The sequence below is a fragment of the Chlorocebus sabaeus genome, chromosome 21 (assembly GCF_047675955.1).
Source record: "Chlorocebus sabaeus isolate Y175 chromosome 21, mChlSab1.0.hap1, whole genome shotgun sequence".
Taxonomy (NCBI): Eukaryota; Metazoa; Chordata; class Mammalia; order Primates; family Cercopithecidae; genus Chlorocebus; species Chlorocebus sabaeus.
This window is the reverse complement of record NC_132924.1, coordinates 15785470-15805794: the sequence shown is the minus strand read 5'-3', so window position 1 is coordinate 15805794 and position 20325 is coordinate 15785470. Positions and strand designations below refer to the sequence as shown.

At 39.1% G+C, this 20325-nt stretch overlaps 1 protein-coding gene across 1 annotated transcript in view; it reads left to right on the top strand.

The window, feature by feature from the left end:
- LOC103226108 (uncharacterized) overlaps positions 1-8177 on the top strand; it is a 46550-nt gene extending 38373 nt beyond the window's left edge. Inside the window, exon 5 of the transcript XR_005237168.2 lies at positions 8071-8177. The gene's annotated coding sequence lies outside the window, so the exon portion shown is untranslated. The remainder of the gene's footprint in view (positions 1-8070) is intronic.
- The last annotated feature ends 12148 nt before the right edge of the window (positions 8178-20325 follow it).

Below are 20325 nucleotides of genomic sequence, written 5' to 3'. Positions count from 1 at the left end.
GCACCTCTTCCCTTCATAAGACCTTTTGTTATCAATGATCCCTTCTATCTACTATATCTTCAACCTTACCCTTTCTTCTGCATTTCAATGCTCCAAATCTCCTTTATTTTAAACAATTCCTCACTAGCTTGAAGGTGTCTCTAATGCATCAAATATAAACCAATTTCATGAAACTTGCTATAGCATGAATGTTTTTGTCTTCCTAAAATTCATATATTGAGGCCAGACATGGTGGCTCATGCCTGTAATCTCAACACTTTGGGAGGCCGAGGTGGGAAGATCACTTGAGGTCAAGAATTTGAGGCCAGCCTGGCCAACATGGTGAAACCTCATCTTTACTAAAATTACAAAAATTAACCGGGCGTGGTAGTGTACTCCTGTAATCTGAGCTACTCTGGTGGCTGAGGCAGGAGAATCACTTGATCCTGAGAGGAGGAGGTTGCAGTGAGCTGAGATGGCACCATTGCACTTTAGCCTGTGTGACAGACTGAGACTCTGTCTCAAAAAAAAACACCCAAAAATAAAAACAAATTCATATGTTGAAATCCTAACCCCCAAGGTGATGATATTAGGGAGTGGGGCCTTTGGAGGTGATTAGGTCATGAAGGAGAGACCTCATGAATGGAATCAATCCCTTTATAAAAGCACTTGCCCCTTCCACCTTGTCAGGACACAGTGAGAAGGTACTGTCTGTGAGCCAGGAAGAGAGCCCTTGCCAGACATCAAATCCACTGGTGCCTTGGTCTTGAACTTTCTAGCCTCAAGAACCATGGGAAATAAATTGTCATTGTTTAGAGGCCACCTGGTTTGTAATATTTGGTTATAACAGCCAAAATAGACAAGACAAAAGTCTTCCCCAGATATGGTCCCTTGTCAAGGTTTCTTGCCTCCATGGATAGCACCCCCATGTGCCTGTTGCACAAGTCATAGTTTCAGAGTCATACTGGACCTCATCCATCCATCCTGTGTTCAAGTACACTTGACTTCCATCCTAAATATCTCTCAAATCCATTTGTCTCACTTTACCTCCACTACCAGATCCTGGTCCTATGTAGCTATCATCGTCAACCTCCATGTCCTTAATTGTCAAAAGCACCCTCTCCGCCTGCCTGCTCCTTAGAGCACCTCCCTAATCCAGTCTCCACAAGTGACCATTGTGGTCTTTAAAAACTATAAACTTGTCTCAGAAAGCCCTCAGCCATACACATGTAACATATATTCACATGTGCCCACATACATAAAATCGTGTTTCCTAGTGTAATTTCCAAAAGTCTGGTATTACTTTTCATAGGCTCACCTTAGGTACTAATTGCACGGTTTAGAATGATTCTCCCTCTCTAGATTATCTTTTCTCCCTCACTAGTTTATACCCATCACACAGACTGTGATTAAATAAATTAAGAGGTATGTTCCTTCAGGCACGATGGCTGAAGAATTATGATGTAATTTTTAAATTTAACTTCTGTTTTGATCTGCTGACTGGACCATGGTTTTTGTTCTAAGTTGAAAGCTTTCTTGGAGTAAACACTCTGATGGTAGCAATACTTCCCCACTTCCAGAACAGAAAGGTTCCAAGGGGTCCCTTAACCCTGACATTGTTGTGGTCTGCACTGGAGGGTGTCTGCTGCGTCTGGCCTGCTCACCTGGTAGAGTAATTAGGGAGGCGTTTGCATGGCTTGCTCTTCGTTAAATCATTCAGTAGAACTGGCAGCATCTGGAGCTGTACCATGGAATATTTAGACAGCACGTCTTTGGGCCAGAACTTTGATATGTAAATGATTTCCAATCATTTGCTCTCCCAAGACCTGTTGGTTGTCTTGACTCAGATCCAGGATGCAGAAACCAAAATGAGAAGCCCTGAATGTTCTGCTTGGGGATTCTCATGTGAGTCATTGTCAGAGTTCTGGAAAAGAAATTATATTTGTTTCTCTTTCTAGAAAGCCAAGGAGCATCCCAATTTTAAAATTTTCTCTTTCTTTTTTTTTGATTTTCACAAATTTTTTCTCCTAAATCTTGCCCACACAGAGCTGGGGTCGAAGCTGTGAGGCCTGGCTGGGGTGGGAGCCCTGCTGACCCCTAATTCACATTTTCCTCTGTATTCACCCCTCACCTGAAAGAGCTCAATTCTCAGGGAAGTTTTGTTCCTGTTAACTTGCTCTCACCCAACTTCTGGACAGAATTTACTTTGTGTATGCTCACATAATCATCCAGGAGAGTAGTTCTCCACTCCTCAGGACTAGGAACAAAACCTAAGCAGGGCTTAGCATGACATCGAACTGGGGTTATGAGATACTGACTTGCAAGATGCGGGATGCCACTCCCCAGCAGCACTGAAGATCATGTGTCTCCGGGCTGAAACCAGTCTGTGTGTCTGGAACCCACTCTGACGAGGCCACTGCATCTGTTGCTTGGGCATTTCCCAAGGCCCGTGGATTGAGCCATCTCAGGAGTGTGAAGAGGGTGGAGCAAAAGTCATGAGGAATTGGTTGGTGATTGAATGGTGAGGATCTAGAAGTAGTGGTCCTGGATGCTGGTGCCCTGTCTGTTTCTTGGTGGCAAGGGGACCCCGGGGAAGAAACTCTTACTGGACCCTTATGCTTTCATCTTTAGAGCAGGATAAAGATATCTACTTACAGATTTATAGTGAAGCAGCAGCTGGGATGATGTGAAGCACTAAAATTATTAATACTGGGGCATATTTACTGTGAGGAGGTGGGAGATGCCGGAAGAAAAGGGGGTCATTAATGAGCAATCCTGGAGCGGAGAGGGCAAGGATGTGGACGAGGGCTGGTGGAATCCCCCAAACTCTGCCAGTGGGATTGAAGATGCCAGCTCTTCATGGGGCTGAGAGATCCTCAAGGCAATGTGTCTCTTTCCCCATCTTTACAGACAAAGCATGTGAAGTCAATAGGGATAAAATGAGTAATCCAAGGTGACAAAGCGAGAGAGCTGTTCTAGGACAAGAACTTGGTGCTCATGTCAGGCTCTCTCTGCCACATCTTGAGAATACATGCATCCTTTGTGAGTAAATGCTTTAGTGTGATGAAGGAAATAGAAGAGACATAGTGAAATGTTTTCATGCTTTGTATTTGCACTCTTGATTATCTCATTAATTCTCTGTGACAGGTTTTGCTAGCCGTGCATTTTGTCTTGGTGTTTCATTTTTAAAGGCTATTATTATTTCCGTTATTAATCCTAACAATGGTGGTTATTTCTAGAGAGTCAGGAATTTTAGTCTCAGTGTTTTAACATCTTCATCTCTAATACTTAGAGAAAGTCTTTGACCTAAAATTTATAATTGTAATTCATATGAAATAATAATGTGATGCTAAGTCCCAGAATGCTTCCTGGAAGAGACAGCATCTGTGGAAATGTTAAATGGAATGAATGCTGGGAGGATACATGAGCCCGTGTGTGCATAGAGTTGTACTATGTGTGTATAAACTTGCACTATGAGGATCAGGAAGCCTACATTTGGAGAGAGGAGGAAAAAAAGGGAAGAGGAGACAATGGGGCAAAATTGGTTCAATGGTAAGATATCCTCAGGGCTAACCTAATGCTTTTTTACAAAATCTGTGTAAGTAATTAAATGGATTGAAATAAATGAACTTTTGTTGTGTCAGGAAGGACAAAAACTGTTTCCTGTACCCTTTTAGGTTCAGTAACCAGGATCTTGAAAATTAAAGAATAAAAGACAAATTAACCGGAGGAAAAAAGCTTATTTTATATGCACATAGATGGGCTCACAGAAATGAAATGGAAACTCAAAGAGGCATTCTCAGAGGGTTATATACAATTTTAACAAAGAGTAATGTGTTTGTGGAAAAATCACATAATAAATGAAAAAGGTTTTGAGCTTCCAGGTGTGGTGAATGGTGGGAGGGTATTAGGGAATTAATGAAAGATAAGCATTATTTTTTATAAGATTTGTTATGTAGACTCCTCTTGGTGTTGTTGCTGTACTGACAAGAGCCTAGAGTTATCTCTCATCAAGAGTCATTCTGTCCTTCCAGGGGAGAAGGGTACCTTCACAAAGGGAAATGTATGTACTGACTTTAGGCAAATGAGAGAAGGTGTTGTTTTTCAGTCCAGAAGGCAGTCCTTAGAGATTTCTAGATGTCAGGTTTGAAGCATATGTAGATGTGGAGGGAGGGAGGCAGTGCACATTTCCTGATTTGCAGTTTAAATGACTTGAAATAGTATATACATTAGTGTTCCAGTCATAGAATATCACTAAAGCATCTAGCTTCAGCTTGCAGGGCTTCTTCACATAGTCTCAATAAAGATCAGGGCAGTCAGGTTTTAGTTCTCAGTGGTGCCAAGTGAGGAAGATGATAGAAAAATTAGAAATGTTAATTACTGACAAAATGCACAGAAAGGCAAGATTCAGTTTACAGAGTTAAAAATAGTTCAAAGACAGTGAACACTTACAAGGGTGGATAATAGATTTTCATTTAAATACAAATTTCTCTCTGCAGTCATCTGCATTCCTGTCAAAAAGAATCAAAATAAGACTATTTTTGTTTGCAAAATAAGTCTAGTCTCATTAAACGTGGCCTGACTATATACATAAGTGCAACAAGAATGGTAATGGACCATATAGGCTCTTTTTAAAGTTTGCGTTTATGGAACTTTTAGTGACTCTCAGATTGGACTTTTAACAACTTCTTAAGACTAGGAAGCCAAGCCAAGAACTCATCATCAGATTTTTCCTGCAATATTTATAGATTTGGGTGAATTTTCCTCTTCTCAAAATTCCTAAAGTATTCTAAAATTCCTGGAGCTGTCAGGAAGTGACTTTCTTTACTCATCTGTAAATCTGGGAACCTGTAGGCCAGGTAGCTGGCCAGTATCTCAAGAGGGTTTTGTAAGTATAAAGTTAAACACAGGCCCTTAAAACTATCAAGCCATATGTAATTCTATGTACATCAGTTTCAAATATTTCACTCAAAGCCTAGGTAATATAATCAATGTGTCGTTTTACATCTGTTTCCTTTTATAAGGAGAATAGATTCATCAGTAGGAAGAAAAAGATAAATGGTTCATTACTTAAATTAGTCTGTGGTGGGTTTCCAACAACAACAAAATAAATAATGGTAATAGTAAAAAAAGGTTCATTACTGTTTATGAAAGTGTAACCTATTAAATGACTGTAAGTCATAGATAGCTTAAGAGAAAAGAGAAAAGGAGGTTTCTCAAATATGGAAAACAAAATGTTAAAAGAATAACCAGGGTTTTAGACAAAAAGCCATGATAATCATTCACTTCAGTTAATTCAGTCCCATGTAATTAATTCTTACTCTGATTGATCTTGGGTTAGTGGTTTCATTAATCTATTAGCTTCTTCATGGAGTGATGTAAATCCTTCTTTGTTTCTTTCTTTTCTTTCTCTTTTTTTTTTTTTTCCAAATGAAGCACCTTGCCTTGACCTGTAACTGATGGCAGTACGTTTCCATAAAGCATCAGAGTAAGAAACAACTGTCTGTGAATGACAAAAGACTGAAAAATACCTGTTAAATATTTGATGAATGTTTGTTTTAACATACTTGGCAAAGGAATTTGATTATTTCTGTGGCGTGCAACATTTTAAGGTAACTTAAATTATGACTGATAATGTTGTACCAGGATATATTATGGTCAGCAAAGACAATGAAAAATTTCTAGAAATTTCATAGAATGTCTGAAACACTAATATTAATATACTTACACAAATACAACACAAGAAGGCTAAACATCACTTCATAATTATTTCTTATTTGACAATGCCTCTTAGATAGTTTAAAGTATCAAATAAGCCTAATTAGTTTAACACCTCCCTTTTTGTAAAGTGAGAGAATAAATCCCTTGAGTTTTGCGGAAGTCCTCTGGGAAATTCCAAAGTCAGCTTGAAGTTAAAAAAAAAAAAAAAGGTTTTACTTAGCATTTGATTTTGGGAAAGATGTCAAAATATCAAAATGTTGAACGCTTGATTCAATAGGATCAGAGATCAGCATGAAACAATACTTAGTTATCTGTTCTGTCAGAGACAATAGAAGCTCTCCAGGGCAAATACAGGTTACATGATTATTAAACAAACTCCTTACCTCTTTCAATATTGAGAGGGCTTGGTTTTCTTAAATAATCAAAGACCTGAAAAAAGGAACACGAAGTAAAGAAAATTATTTTAATAAGACACAGAATTCTTATTTCCTAAGTAAATTACTCAAGTAAAGAAAAGCCTTTACAATCCCTTATTAAGAATAGACCAGTAATCTAAGAAAACTTTACATTTTTAGCAGAAAAAAAATCAAACTCTAGTTTTTCATTTGTACACTATTTATATTAAAACCCATTCAAACATCTTATAATAAATTTAATTTAATTTTAGCTTTCTTGACCATATGAGATATGAGACAAGGTTCTCTTTCTTGTTCTGTTTTCCCCAGGCACTTTAACACTTTCTATATTCTTTCAGACTTTCATCATTTAATTTCTCCTCTTTCAATCTGAAACAACCTATATACATTATACTACTTTAGGAAAACACATTCCCTTCACAGAAACACATGCTTCATATCTTTTACATTTTCTTATGAAGTTTCCCTGCATACTTTGTGCATATAACTCTTTCTTTTTTACCTTTATTATTCCTGGTAGTTAATTTACGTAAATTGATTATAATTCCTAACCCTTAGTAATAGTTTCCAGTGAAAATGAAGTTAGCAGTTGTGAACTGTCATATATTAACATTTTGTAGTATATTACCAAATTTATGAACATACCACTTTACAGTTTTGTAGAGGCATATGCTTTCTTATCGTACAGTTGCTCCAGATTGCAAAAAGAACATGTTTATTAACAGATGAAAGTATCTTTAGTCTCTTTGTAAAAATAAGAGGCCAAAATTCGACAAAACTTACGTTCAGCAATGAATGCTTCAGTATTTTAACTTCTTTAGGAATGATCTAGATATTCAATGACTATCATTTAATGTAACTTAGTATAACTTTAAAGTTTCAAGTTATCAAAAAATTTCTAAAAGTATTTTTAAGCAGACCTATTATAAAACATAATTATTGTTGTAAATTTTATTTATAAACTTGTTTCCCACTCACAGCTATTTAATTCGCTTGTTCCTAATTATGCTTGAATTGCTCATTAAAATTTCATGAGACATTTTATAAAGATAACCTTCTTCTAAAGTTATTTCCTGGTTAACTATTTTAATAGCACTCATATGTAATAAAGAGGCATAAATCACAGCACAAAGAACCAAAAGTTAAATATATGCACCACCCTTTTTGCTGCCATCTTTGACACATATATATATGTATAATGCATTATATTTTTATTGTGTATTTTGTTTTTAGGTTTATAATTTTAAGTATATAATCTTCAAGTTAAGAAATATGTATTTGACTAGTACATCCAGGTAGAATAAATCTTGTTGGCTTACTAAAAACAGTATATTTTCAGAGTTGCCAGCATTAAATATGACATAGACACGTTAGTCACATTTACCAAAGATTATTCCAGATCATGTGAACTTGAATATTATTTGGGTTAGTTTACCTATTTCTAAGTTTTGGGAATACTTTAATTTATATAAGTGCATATGTTTTTTTACACCAATTAAAGTAGAAAGGAATTTTTATTTGACAATACCATCTGGAGGTAGAAAATACCACATATACAGAACATGCACACATAGGCATACATAAAAATACAGATAGATGCAAAGAGATATCATATCTTACATTCTAAAAATTTAGTCATGAGTCAGGCAAACATAGTAATACAAAATTTACTATTTAATAATTATTTTAAATAATGGGATCTGAATTATGTTTCGGGCAGATGGAACAAGTTAAGGTTACCTTCTTAGTGAGGGCTAAAACCTTTCACTACTCTTTGTAGAGAAGGTTTTTAAGATTTTCATTTGCCCTGTTATATAATCTCATGGAGGCTGTGGTCAAAGGAGAGAAAAAAAGCATGTAAGCTTTCTCTACAAAGGAATTTTGGGGCATATTTGCCTATTATCAGAGGTGTAGCATAATTACTACTTAGTTTTTTTTTCTTTCTTATGTACAGGGCAGTCCAGTGAATTCTTGGTAATGAGCTTTTAGCACAAAGGACTTTGCATGGGAAGACCCTGCGCTGCTGGAGTTTGATTAGAGAGTTTTGCTGCCATTCTTCGGGCCTTTGGCAAAGCTGTTTTCTGGTTATCAGTATTTACATAGGTAAGTTGTATGCTCTGCACTGACCCGAGTGCCTTTTCAATTCTTAATTTTGTTCCAAGTCTGACTTCAATCTACCAATCTTGTCAAAAGATTTTTCGAGCCAGTCATAACATTATCCTGTCTTTTTTTTACTTTTAATTTGATCCTGTCACAAGTACAATGCCTAGAGCGGTGCATTTGCTCTAGGTGAGAGCTCTTCAGAAACCCCTTTAGATATACAAGTCTAAATCTTCAAAGGTATACTTATTCTAGTGCAACTTAAACCAATGAGTTTTTTCATCAAAAAAATATTTTTTTAGTAGTGGTACTATATTGTATTCAGATTATCTTCTTTTAAAAATAATTTTAACTTTGTCATCTTTATGTCCATGAGTACATAATGTTTAGCTCTCACCTATAAGTGAGAACAAAAATGAGACTTTCTATTCCTGTATTAGTTCACTTAGGATCATGGCCTTCAGATGCATTCATGTTGCTGCAAAGGACATAATTCATTTTATGGCTGTGTAGTATTCCATGGTTTATATGTATCACATTTTCTTTATCCAATCCACTGTGGATGTGCATCTACATTGATTGCATGTATTTACTATTGTGAATAGTACTGCAGTGAACATACACACACATGTATCCTCTTGGTAGAACAATTTATTTTCTTTTGGATATGTACCCAGTCATGGGATTGCTGGATCAGATGGTAGCTCTGTTTTAAGTACTTGAGAAATCCCAATAAACCTTTTTATGACTTAAATCCAATATGCCTTTTATGACTTAACCATGGACATAAGAGGCATGTCCAAACAGGGTGCAAAAGACATAGCCCATATGACCCAAAGTTACTCCCAAACGTAGTCAAAGAAAGCAAAGATTCTCATTGCGACAGGCAGTAAGAATGCTATTTTTGAAAACTTGCGTCTTTGGTCTCCCACAAAAGTCAGATGCCTCCAATTACATATCTAATAATCTGTGATACTAGGTAGGCAATACTGAAAACTTTCTAAGTACTACAAGGCAATGAAGGGAGAGATAATAAGGGATCCTATGGGCTGAAACATTTTATTTAGACAAATTCCCTCAAGATCCAACATGATTGGCAAATGAGTGTCTTAGTTCCCCAGTCTGGTGCCTGGCTACCTGCAGACACAGGCCTGACACCCGTAACCCCTTCCAGGCTGAAAAACCAGAGAGAAAGCACTGTTCCTATAAGACAAAAGGAGGATTTTGTCCTATGATTCTCCTCCTTATGATAAATGACATGAAAGACAGAGACAGAGGAAAATAATGGATACTCCTAAAAGGGAAAAGAATCGATAGCCAATGCACACTTAAAACCATATTTATGAGGGTCACAATCAAAGAAACAAATTCACTAATCCAAAAACAGATTATCAGGATAAAAAGATTTGTTTCTTATGCATATGGGGCAGGGGTGCTCACAGAAACAAAATGTAAGCCACACAGAGGCGGTCAGATCTGGAATCTTATATACCATTTTAACAAAAGGGGGAGGAACTACAAGATAATAGGTGGAGGAACTACAAGACAAAGGAGAGCGTTTTGAGCCTCTAGGAGTGGTAGATTATGGGAAGGTAAATATATGGGGGAACTAATGGAGAATACGTGTTACTTTAGGGAAGTTTGTTATGTACATTCTGCTCTGAGCCATCTCTGAGCTGCTGAGAGTCTAAAGTCATCTCTGGTGATTAAGAATCATTCTATCCCTCCTGGTATGAGACAGAGGAGAGGATACCTTTGCAGAAGGACATCTATATTCTGCTTTTAGGCAAATGGGGGAGAATAGAGAACTTTATCTGCAGGCTGCTGTTTCTCAATTGCCTTCAGCTCAAAACCATCCTTATGCTAAATTGGCATGTTTTGGGGTACGGTTCTTTGAAAACCAGTCACTGTAGCTGGAAACCAGACTTTAAAAACACCGGGTATCTCCTAAAACCAAGCAGTCTTTGTTCTCATAAAAATGCATGCCTCCCACACCCCATGACTCAAGCCAAAACCGGGATGAAAGTTTTAAAGTAGTAAACACATGATGACGGTTCTAAGTCCTTTCTGATTTTCCGGAATCCGGCATCAGTTTCTATGGTGACATTTAAGAATGTTACTCATGTGAGTGTCAAGCCCTTGTTTTGTAAATTGTATTATGGCCTTTCCCACCCATATATTTCACTTTTTAAAATTAAAGTAAACAAGTTTACTCTTATAAAATACAAAATTAATTATCATTATTTTTAAACATCCTTATATCTTCAAGGTACAGTGTAACTACTCTATGCATATATATTTATTATATTTGATCATTTGTGTACATTTTATAACAGATATTCTCAAAAAGGAAACACAATGGTACATTACAACAATACTTAATCTATTTATAAAGTATTGAGAAATATAATACCCTATACTCTTACAAGGTTTTATAAAGCAATTTAATTCTAAATTAGAAGGGGAAAGTTTTTTATTAGAAAGCACCCATTTTTGTGATAGGCACAATTCTTTTTTTTTTTTTTTTTTTTTTTTTTTTTTTGAGACGGAGTCTGGCTCTGTCACCCAGGCTGGAGTGCAGTGGCCGGATCTCTGCTCACCGCAAGCTCCGTCTCCAGGGTTTACGCCATTCTCCTGCCTCAGCCTCCGGAGTAGCTGGGACTACAGGCGCCCGCCACCTCGCCCGGCTAGTTTTTTGTACTTTTTAGTAGAGACGGGGTTTCACCGTGTTAGCCAGGATGGTCTCGATCTCCTGACCTCGTGATCCGCCCGTCTGGGCCTCCCAAAGTGCTGGGATTACAGGCTTGAGCCACCGCGCCCGGCGATAGGCACAATTCTAAAGCATGTTGTGCCTTTAATTTCTAGAAGAACTTAATGAAGTCAGTTCCATTCAATCTATGTACTCTATTTAATTTTAGTTAAGAAAATAAGAGGTCCCATGCCCAGTCATTGCCCAGGCCACACAGGGAAACATGGCTAGGAACTAGAATTCAGTGTATCCCATATCTCTTGACTTCACGTTCTTTCTATCACATCTGTCTGCCTCTATATTGCCCTACAGTTATGCCCAGCTAAATCAAGAGAGAATTTACAACTAGATTATTAGATGCATAATCTACTTGGTCAGTTAAATGGATTTTATATGTGCTGTTTACTTAGGTAATATTTCCTCATTTTGATAACACAGAAAGATATTCTGGATTATACAGATAAAATATCTATATTCAGTATAGCCTTGCAATTTTAAAGACCAAATTTTTGCTTCTGTTTAAGATTACTTTGTTGCCAGGTAGTATTCACTTAATTAGAATCAACCATTTAAGAAGAGAAGGGGTAGAATCATAGATGCTCTTCCAAGTGCTTTTTAAATAAAGGTGGGATTATATTCAGATTAAAAAAACCCTCAATTTTTAAAGAGCAAGATCAAAATTACATTTGTTTGGCTGGTTTTTTATTTTGTAAATTGATGAAGTTGGGTAGGAGGATATGAGCTATAAGCATGCATTGTTTTTAGGGGTTTGTTTGTTCTACTTTTTTAAAATAAATGATTGCAGATTTACTATATATGTCCATTCTCATGCTTCTAATAAAGACTTACCTGAGACTGGGTAATTTATAAAGAAAAGAGGTTTAATTGATTCACAGTTCCACATGGCTGGGGAGGCCTCAGATCACGGTGGAGGTGAAGGAGGAGCAAAGTCACATTTTACATGGCAGCAGTCAAGAAAGCATGTGCAGGGGAACTCCCCTTTATAAATCCATCAGATCTCATGAGATGTATTCACTATAACGAGAACAGCACATGAAAGACCATCCTCCATAATTCAATTACCACCCACATGTGGGAATTGTGGGAGCTACAATTCAAGATGAGATTTGAGTGGGGACACAGCCAAACCATATCACTAACTTCATGGAAAGTGGCCAAGATAGTACAAAGGGATCACAGGTACCCTTCACCCAGTTCCCCCCATTGATGACATCTTACATAACTAGATTACAGTATCAAAACCAGTAGATGACATTGGAGCAATCCATAGAGTTTTTCAGATTTCACCAGTTTTGTGTGCACTCATGTCTGTATGCACTGATAGTTCTATAAAGTTTCATCACACATGTAGATTTATGTAACCACCGCTACCATCAAGGTACAGAACTGTCCCATCACCACGAAGATCTCCTGCATGCCATCTTGGTGAATGTTCCATGGGTGCTTAAAAAGGATGCATATTCTACCATTTGTTGGGTGTAGTGTTCTATAAATATCAGTTAGACTCTGTGGGCTGACATTGCTGTTAAGTTAAAATTGTCCAATCTAAAATTCCAATAATGCAGAAACTGAAACATTTTGGTCTAATATATCAGTTGGCTTTCTCTGGTTAATAAAGCAGGAAGAATCTGTGGCTTTTAACAAGAACAATTTGTTTCTTGTGCATCTGGGGGCTTCAGTTCTTCTAAATTTGTCTTGGCTGGGCTCACCCATAGCTCTGGCAATCAACCGAGGGTTGGCTGAGCTAGGCTAAGTTCAGCCTGGACTGGCTCTGCTGCACGTGTCTCTCATCCTATTCCTGAAACCAGTGGGCCACCATGGGTATATGCTGCTCCTGGTGATTGCCGAACAGAATCAGGAACTCTCTGCTGGGGAAAGTGTTTTCAGCAGGTTGCTTTTCCGTAGATTCAAAAGAGTGACATTCTTCTTTCAACTGCAGTATCTTTTTTTCATAATTTTTCATCATTACAGGAAAGGCTCTGGGTTTATTTAGTACTGGGTTATAGCCCCATGGGAGCTGAGAGGTGGGCCAGCCCTATTTTTGGACCGGTGAAGGTGTCCACTCAGAGCCTATCTGTGCCTTCCCTCTGCCTGATGGGGCAGGAAAAATTGAGCCAGGATGCTAAAATTTCCCAGTGCCTCAGTAGGATCCAATTCTTCCTAGGTCATAGATATAAGAAGGTATGCTTGTTGGCCCCCTCTCCTGCCTCATCCTCCAATACCTTCATGAATAGCCTAATTTATTGATAGTCTAAAGCTTCATTCTCACCCTCTTTGAAGTTCTTCAAATTGGGTCCACATGCACTTTATCTGGCAGGGATTCTTTACTGTTCCTGGCGTGTAAGAGGCTTGTTCCAAGCATTGTTTTAAGATTTTCTATATTGTGTATTCTGTTGTTCATCTCAATGTCAGTCTCAGAAGAGGGTAAGTAGAGAAACACATGTTACTACTTCTATCTTGCCAGGAATTCTTGACCTTTTCAGTAGAAAGCATCGTGGGAAAACACACAGAGTGGAACACAGGTAACATGCTCAAAAGAGTGATGAATAACTCCCAGAATTCTGTCAAAGTTCTCCTGTGATTTGCACAGGTCTGTTCTACAACCTGGAGAAGACTGTCCCTCTCAGGTCCCCCTTGTCTTCTACAGCAGGTGAGTTGTTGCAGCATCCATGTACATCTAGCTCACCACGCTCTGGCTGTAGTGTTTATTAGCCTCGTTATGTTTGTACCAACCCTACACTCCCTGAAGATTCAATTCCAGGGGAAGGTTCTGTATGAAGTTGTCTACCTCTCCTCCCACTGACAAGAATAAAATCCAGGGAGATGGCTTGGAAAAGTCTGTTCCCTGCTACCAATAATATCTGGGTATTCCTTCATTCTTCCCTTTTAGGATCGGGATGTGAAAAGCTCTCACTTTTTTCCCCACAAGACAGAACCAGATGACAGATACTTGAGGGCCCAGTTGACCATTTTGGAACAGCTTTTGGCATTCCTGTCATGCAGAAATTGGACTTCTAACCCAAAGACAAAACAATCCTCTGCCTAAGAGATATAAATAAGTAATGTTTCATGTGTTTATTGCCAACATTTCAAGTACTTAGGCAGAATTAGGCATTTTCCTTTGATTTTTACTTTTTCTTTTTGTTTGTTTGTTTGTTTTTTTGAGACAGAGTTTTGCTCTGTCACCAAGGCTGGAGTGCAGTGGTGCAATCTCGGCTCACTGCAAGCTCCGCCTCCCGGGTTCATGTCATTCTCCTGCCTCAGCCTCCTGAGTAGCTGGGACTACAGGCGCCCATCACTACGCCCAGCTAATTTTTTGTATTTTTTTTAGTAGAGACGGGATTTCACCATGTTGGCCAGGATGGTCTCCATCTCCTGACCTCATGATCCACCTGCCTCGGCCTCCCAAAGTGCTGGGATTACAGGTGTAAGCCACCGTGCCCAGCCTCTTTTGTTCTTTTTGTACCTGTCAGTTTTTTTCTATTCATTGCAGATAATATTGTTGGCTTGTTAATTCGATCATTATTTTCAGAGTTGTTTAAATGAAGAGGAAACCTTGTATTATAAGGCAAATCCCGATGTATATAATATCAGCATAAAAGTACGTTTGTAATCTGTCAAATTCAGTGCTTTTTAACGTGTTTTCTTCATTATATACATCTTATATACATACATAAATACATACATATATATACATAAATACATAAATATATGCGTATTTCCCTGAATAGACATAAAAGCATATCTTCAGTATATATTCTAGAATGAGAGAAAAATTAAGGGTAGAAGATACCTTAGCACTCATGTGAGGGAAAAACAGAGGTCCCCAGAAATGAATTGTTTTTCCCAGGGTCACGATGACTCATGGCAGACCCAAAATTAGCAGCCTGACCTCCTTGTGTCTATTCCATGTAGGATGCAGCACAGCTCTCCTGGGAGATGTGCAAATTGGTACCCCCACTTTGAAAAATGCTTTGGCAGTCTCTGATAAAGAGGAATGCGTGCACACCCTCTGAGTCAGTTATTTTAATTCACATGTGTAATCAGCAGGTTTGCAAATCTGTATTCACCAAAAGACATTACAAGACCAGCTATGGTACACTAGCTCTCAGCTGCAAAGGAAACAATATCTGTCAACATTTAATGGATGAATATATTTTGTTATATTCATTCAATGGAAAATAATAAACCTCTGCTTCACGTGATAACTTGTATGATTATCACAAATATAATGTTCAGTGACAGAACCAAGCTGTATGATTCTATTTATTCAAGGCTCAAAAAGTCAGAAATGACTGTGTCAAAAAGTCAGTGACTGTGAAAAGTGTTGGCTTCTGAGGAGTCTGTAAGGGGTGGAGGTAATGCTAACGTTCTATGTCCTAATCTGTCTGTGGAGAGCTGCTCACTTATAAGCTGTGCACTTTTTGAGTGGATATTATACTGCACATACATGTTTACAAATATAAATCAATACAAAGTATTCACTCTGAGGCTTTTGTCAACACTACCTCCCTTTCCATCTACAATGTTCCCATCTGTAAAATGGAACATATCAATGAGATGCACTCCCAAGACCTGTCCTGCTGGAACTTCCCCTGGTTCTCTGCTCACAGTCTTGTTGCAGCACTTGGTGAGCTGGGTGAGTGCCCAGGAGTTGAGGATTAGAAGAGGTGAAGGGACACACCTGGCAGCAGGTGAGCTGCCCTCAGTTTAGTGCTTGAATCTCTTCCCAGAGGCGGCCATTGGCTGGTGTTGGGAATTGCTGTGGAGTGGGCAGGCACTTCTTTATTTTGGAGAGAAGTCCGTTTCATTCCAGAACTGTTCTAGTTGTTGAAAATTCGTCATTTATCAACTTGGAATCTTTCATCCCCTCACCTGCTCTCTGAATTTATTACATCTGATTTCTGCCCTGCAGCAAAACAAAACCTGCTGTCTGCAGCCTGGCCAGGGTTGGACACAGGCAACAGGTTTCCTGCCATGTCCTCTGAAGGGAAGGTGCTAGGATGGGTCAGTGGGACACTGACCTGCACATTTTCTCCCAGGCTGCATCCCTTGCCCTCATGCACTAGGTGCTGTCCCACCGTGGGGTGGGTGCCCATGTTTCCAGAACATTTGGACTGTCTTCCTCCACCTGGACGGCACTGTCAGACATCTGCCTACAGACACCCTCGCATTTCTCATGGTGCAGCGGAAGCTTCCCTCTGCCCCTTCCTGAAGTCACTTCACTCTCCCATGTCTGGCCACCCATCTCATCTTCATCAAAATCCACATGTGGAATGTAAACACAGGCCTGGGGTATGAGGATGGTGAGGAAAGCTTATTATCTTGTGCCATGGATGGTATGGCTGTGCATACACATTTGTATGTGCATATGTGTGTATATATGTGCATATGTGTGCATGTGAGTGTGCATGTGTGCGTGTGTGTGTACTTTTGTGTGTGTACATGTGTATGTGTGCACGTTTGTGTATGTGTGCACGTTTGTGTATGTGCATGTGCTTAAATGAAGCCAATGAGGCACCATTCATTTGTGTATCATCTTCCCTGGCATGTGCCCAGCACAGTACCTGACCCAGAGTTAAGCAGTAGTAAAGATCTGTGTGATTAAATCTAATACTGCACAGTGTGATTCATGTGGCCTGTGTCTCCCCATATTGGATTACAGAATCCATTAATTTTCATAGAAAACTTTACTGAGGGAGAAGAGCTGGTGTGTCTTGGCCCAGACTTCCCTCCCACTGTGAACTGTGGATTTCTCTCTACTCTCCCAGCCTTAGTTACTCCTGCTGTCCTCAGTGAGACTGTTTCCATGCTTCCCTTTAATTCCATGCACTCAGGGGCTAAACATAAACTCTGGTACTATGATTGGAATCTTATCAAGATGTTGGTTACTGTGGTTATAAAAAGTAATATCTTAACGAAAATAAAAACAGAGAAGACAGAGCATGTAGTGCCTAGCTTTCTCTGGTTATATTTTTAGTCCAAAAGTTAGATGTCCTGGCTCTTGAGTTGGTTTCATGTGGCTGTAAGGAGAGGGTCAGTTAGGTTGTGATGGCTTCAGCCACAGAGACAGGTGCACATTTTGGAAATTATGTGGTCAGCCAGAACCACCTTCATAGAGCCTGGGAGGCTTTGTGTCTGAGCACCTTTTCCTGTTTACATCTCAGATGGGAATCTGAGTGAAGGGTTTGTTTTCTTCCTTTAATAACACATTATCAACTAGAAGGTTGTGCTATTAAAAATACTGCTTTAAAAAAATAACACCTTTTAATTCTCCAAGGGTCCCTTCTGTGATGATTCTGTGTTCCTATGCAGTGGCCTGTTTAGGCTAGGAAAGCATGACCTGGCATTCAGGGGTCTGAGGAGTATTGACCACCTCTGGACTTGGAGCTTCCCTGAGGATCTGGTGCTACTGCTCCTCGAAAGATCACTGTGAGTAGATTTAGTGTTTTGATAACACAATTTCTTTTAATTTAAAGAAGGCTTACACCAAACCAGATTTTGGATCAGGGGATCTGATAGTTTAATTTATCCTGTGGAACATAGTTGTATTAGGCTGTTCTTGCTTTGCTCTGGAGAAATATCTGAGACTAAATCATCGATAAGAAGAGAGGTTTAATTGGCTTATGGTTCTTCAGGCTGTATAGGAAGCATAATGCCAACATCTGCTGCTGGGGAGGCCTCAGGGAGCTTACAATTACCATGGAAGGTAAAGCAAAGGCAAAGCAGGAGAAAGCATATCACATGGTGAAAGCAGGAGCACAAGAGAGATGGGCAAGGCACCACACACTTTCAAACTACCAGATCTCACTCACTATCATGAGGACCATACCAAAGGTGATGGTAATAATCCATTCTTGAGAAATCTGCCCCCAGGATCCAATCTCCTCCTACCAGGCCCCACTTCCAACATTGGGGATTTCAATTCAACATGAAATTTGGGTGGGGCACAGATCCAAACTATAACAATAGGCAAAGCAAAAACAAAAACAAACAAAAACAGGAAAACAAACGACAACAACAACAAAACATCTCTACTATAATTTGGGTCAATTGTAGAATCTGTTACCGAAATAGCAGGAATGTAGGGTCAGGGGAAATATGATTTTGTTAATTGCATTGAACATAGGACTGTTAAAACTTCAGTTAGAATGTCAACATGAATGCAGAATGGCTCTTTGGATGCAAGTAAAATGGCCTAGAAGAGTCACTTGGGAAGGTAATGCCTGGCACATCGTGACTTTCCTTTGGACTGCCACTCCCACTCTGCTTTTCTTGACTACCTCAGCATGGCCTTTCCCTTGCCAGAATGTGCCAGGCCCTGCCTGGAAAGACTTCAGTGGCTCCCCATTGTTTCAGAATAAAATCCAGACTATTTCCTCAGCTCTACTCAGCCTGATCTCCTTCCTTTGTCCACTCTTCACTCCACTGAACCTGCTGCATATTTTAGGTCCAATACCAAGGTATGCCATTTCTTGAATCACACCTTTAACTTTCCCATTTCTGAGTGCTTTTATGTTTCTCAGTTCCAGAAAGTGCTTGTCCATCATCTACTACCACTGTTCCCATCCTATCCCTCCAGATGCTATTCCCACACCTTCTTAAACTTTGTGGTGGAACTCTGATTGGAATCATTCGTGTTCACATCTGTTTGCCCAGCAGACTGAGTCCCAGATGCTACTTACTTAAAACAGTGGTTTTTATATCATCCATACCAATAAATGTGAAGGACTTCAGGAAACACCCACAGTGACATTTATGTTTCACATCACAGTTTACAAAACTGTTCTCAGAGGAGTTGTGTGAATATAGTTTTATCCTCACTTCACTTGGTATGGTGACATGATGTTGCTCAAAATGCACATCTAAGTCTCTTGATTTCTAGGCTGACTGTACGTCTAGCTATTTTGTGTATCCTCAGACCCGGGTACAAGTCTGAGGTGACATGATGTTGCTCAAAATGCACATCTAGGTCTCTTGATTTCCAGGTTGCCTGTACACCTAGCTATTTTGTGTATTGTCAGACCTGGGTACAAGGGTGGTGCTGGCTTTTTATTACCTTAATCTAAGGAGGTGTGAGGACACAGTGGTCCACACTGAGGAAGCTGGCTTGTTTCTACTTCCTTGGCTCTGCTAATCTCTGCAAACTGCAAACTGAGAGAACTGGCTGAAAGCCTCTAAGGAAATCACAGATTAGAGAGTGATCTGGAAATAGCCTCTAGTTATGTTTTAACTCTGGACGGAAAGACACCAAAATTAACTCAGGTAAGAAGAAGTCATTTTGAAAAGTCTCTAAAGAAGCATTCTGTAGTCTCTGAGTAAGACGAGTGACTTTTTTATAGTGAGAAAAGTATCAAATTCCATCTTAATTTCCTTACATCTAACTTTATATATTTCAATTTGTATTTTTGTGCTTTTGATATTTTTGTTAGTCATTATTAATATTAAAGTTAAACTCATCCCAGAAATTCCTTATAATCCCTATATCTTAAAACAACTATTATTATCATCTTTCTCAGATAACCATATATTTCACACAATTGAGAAGGAGAAGCACACACCAGTTTGTAACCTGTTTTCGTCTAAATTATATGGTAGACATTTCTACATAGCTTTTGTAATTCTCTTTTCTGCCAAAATTGTAGCTAATTCTTCCCAGCAGGGTCCTCACTTCCTCCTCCTGGGGTGTTCCTGTGTTGCAGCACACATTACCATGCCTTGTATTTATTTATTTAGAGTGCTCTTCTCACTAGTCTGAAATTGGGAGCTTCTCCAGTGTCAGGACCAGAGCTTTCTCCCATTGCTGTCTATGTTTTACACTCATGAGCTGTTCCATCATTAGGCTTCACAATAGATGCAATCCCTGGGCGCTTAAATAAAACTACCTTAACCTCTGAGCTCGATGCTTGCAGTCCAGGCCCCTTTTGTGCTGAGTGAAGGAATATAGGGCTTGGGGGTCAGGCGGACCTGTCTGTCATTGACAAGAGTCTCATAGCATGTCCTGTTGTTTGAGCAATGATCATCTTTTGGTGCTTTTAGGGTACGACTATATGTAGGCATGTATTCATCCATGTGATGCTAAACAAGATGCAGGTACTTGCTAAAACACAAACATGTACTTATGAGCAAATGAATGTACTCCAGCTTGATCAAGAAAACATCTGGAGGAAAAGAGGAAATTTAAAAATCATCACAATGTTTAGTCTACTTGTTGCCACACACCCTGACATGGTCAGATGTGTTTTTCTGTTTGCGTGATTGTTTTGGCATGATGGAGCTGAACTTGGAGGGACCCTCTGCTGTGGCTGTTGTCTTCAGCCTCACCGGGTTGCCTATCCT